The following is a 2641-nucleotide window of genomic DNA, read 5'->3' on the forward strand; positions in this document are numbered from 1 at the left end:
TATCACAAGGCAGGGAGCTATTTCTGTTTGCTTTTGATTGATACGATTCTTTCTGAAGTCTTGGCTTGCTGGGAAACTAATTGAAATATTGATATGTAGAAATAACTCCTGTAGCTAGAAATTACTGGTTTTCTGCTCAGTTTAAAAACAGTTGACAGTGATAACGGCATACCTTGTTTTACAGCTCATACTTTTGGATGCTGGAATGATTTTTTGATACTAATGGAGACTTAGAAGTAGTAAAATCTCCCAACTATCTGAAAGAAACCATGGACTGATTTTACTGCTGTTTTTAAATACAAGAGCATGTACATGAGAAAAAGCAGACTTTATATTTGTCTGCTTGCTGTTTGTGTCATCAAAGGGGCATGGCTAGAAGCAAAAGGTAGAGAAGGAAAGAGACTAAAGAAAGTATTTCAGACTTAACTTATCAAAACGTCTGTTCTGTACATATTAACTACTGTTCTGTAACTGCATGTACTACTTGAACTCCTCTTGAATTTTTGATTCAGCTTCTCTTTTTCCCTCTTCACATTGTCTTTTCTAGAAATTTTGCTGTTGTTCAGAATTCTAGAAATTCACTCTTTGAAAGAGGAAACTATGACTGGAATAGTAAATTTAACTGGCAGTACTGGTGTTCTGCTATGTAGTAGTGCTGTTCTTTTGAAAATAACTAGTCTTTAATCATAAATAGATTATTTTTAACTGATTTTTTCAAAACTGATTTTAATAGTGCAACATTTTTCACCATTTCAAAGAGTGTTTCTTAAAACTTTGTTCCCAGTTCCAATTAGATATTTTTAAAAAGAAACCTTTTCTGCTTTCTACTGTCTACTGTAGAGACTTAGCTAACATGCTCTTACTGACTTTCTTCATGCTGCTTTTAAAGTTTAATATTTGTAGGCAGCTGTCTAAATGACTAATGCAGTAGCTGTGAGTTCTATATGATGCATTTTTCTGTATTTATAGGGTTGTTCCCGTTTAGATTTAAGAGGAATCTAAGGCTGTCTACTTTAGGACTATTTGAATTATATAAATCTGTACTTAATTTTAGCTCCAAATTGTTTTCCCACTGACTTTTCTTACTGTAGAAAAATAGACATTATTAATAGAAATTCAAAAGTTATTACTTTCTTGGGGAAGTTAGGGTATATTAATTGGAACATGAAAACATAAGCATCATAAGCACATTCAAATTTTTAGACAAGCTTTCATCATTAAACCATAAAAAAAAAAATCTATTTTCTGCAGTATTTTCCTTCCTGAGAGTCTTAAATATTTGACTGGGGTGTGTGTTATATAAATAACAACCTTTAAACCAACCATGTCATGGGTCCAACCCCTTGACTTCAGTGCAGAATCTTCATTATCAAGGAGAGGAGTTATCTCAAGTCTTTCACAGTTACGTGCATAGTGCTGCAACAAAAGCATGAAATGATTATTGGATTAATTAATGTTTTAAACGTAATCTTTTAAATGAAATCTCAAAAGGTAAAAAATCACACTTGGCTAGGAATCCCAGATACTAGATTTAGAATTTGACCTTTGTCTCTTAAGCAGGACTTTTAAAGCATAGGCAACTTGCTTTCTGACATTCAGAAGGAAAGCTCTTAGACATGATTTATTATATCTATTGTTTGATTGTGGGTATGTTTTCAGAGTAGCTAGAGGCATAACACTGTACTGCAGTTCAGTCGAAAAAAATAAACCCATCAGACTCCAATAAGCACTTGTTTATTTGCTTCTATTTGTACCACGGGCGAGGAACCTGTTAGGTTAAACTCAGTACAAAAAAAGAACATTGTTAATGGTAGATGTGGGAGGGGGAGGGGGGCAGGAAGGAAGTTGTAGGTTTGAGTTTGGTTGGAGTGTTCTTTTAGTATGTTACATTTTTTTTCTTTTTCTCTCTAGAGTAACTTAGTTACTTAGTTAACTCTTAATAATTTAAGTAACTTTCACGTGACTGAAAATAGCTGTATTGGGGCTAGGCTTGGTTTTTTTTGTCGTGGCAGCGATGTAGTCCCATGTAGTCTGCCTAAAGCAGAGGGTACTTTCTGAATGATGGACCTTTTATCAGTTGTTGAAGGCAAAATGTAAATAAAATTCAGCACAGATTGGAGTACCTCACAATTGCAAACAAGAAAATCCTGCTCCACAGTTAGGGCTTGCAAATGATAAAGAGACATTGCTTCTCCACGAGGCGGACATGACTCATTGTTCCCTTTCCCACTCCAGCATGCCTGCAAAGGATCGGCAGCATCCAGCCTTGAAAATCTAAGCAGAAAAGGGGCGGGATTTCACTCTTTTAAATAATGTCAGAGATTGAAAAGCTCTATGTGGGTTCCAGAAGGCTGATAGCCAACCTTCTTGCTCACCCTATGAACAAGGTGCAGTTGGTTCAAACCCACAAAACGCCATATATAGAAAAATAGGTTACAAGGAGATGGTGCCTGCAGACACTGGTGCCTCCTAATATCTCCCCTGTGAATAGCCTGATAATGGGGACTGAGGCAGTCTTTCAGCAGAATTATGTTGACTTCAGTCCCTTCATAGATAGATTTTCAGATTATCCGGATTTTTTTCGAGTTACCAGGATTTTTTTTTTTTTTTTTTTTTTTTTTTTTTTTTTTTTTTTTTTTTT

This window comes from Empidonax traillii, unplaced genomic scaffold (assembly GCF_003031625.1).
Source record: "Empidonax traillii isolate 1590-97213 ecotype Southwest subspecies unplaced genomic scaffold, ASM303162v1 scaffold1377:size231680, whole genome shotgun sequence".
Classification (NCBI taxonomy): domain Eukaryota; kingdom Metazoa; phylum Chordata; class Aves; order Passeriformes; family Tyrannidae; genus Empidonax; species Empidonax traillii.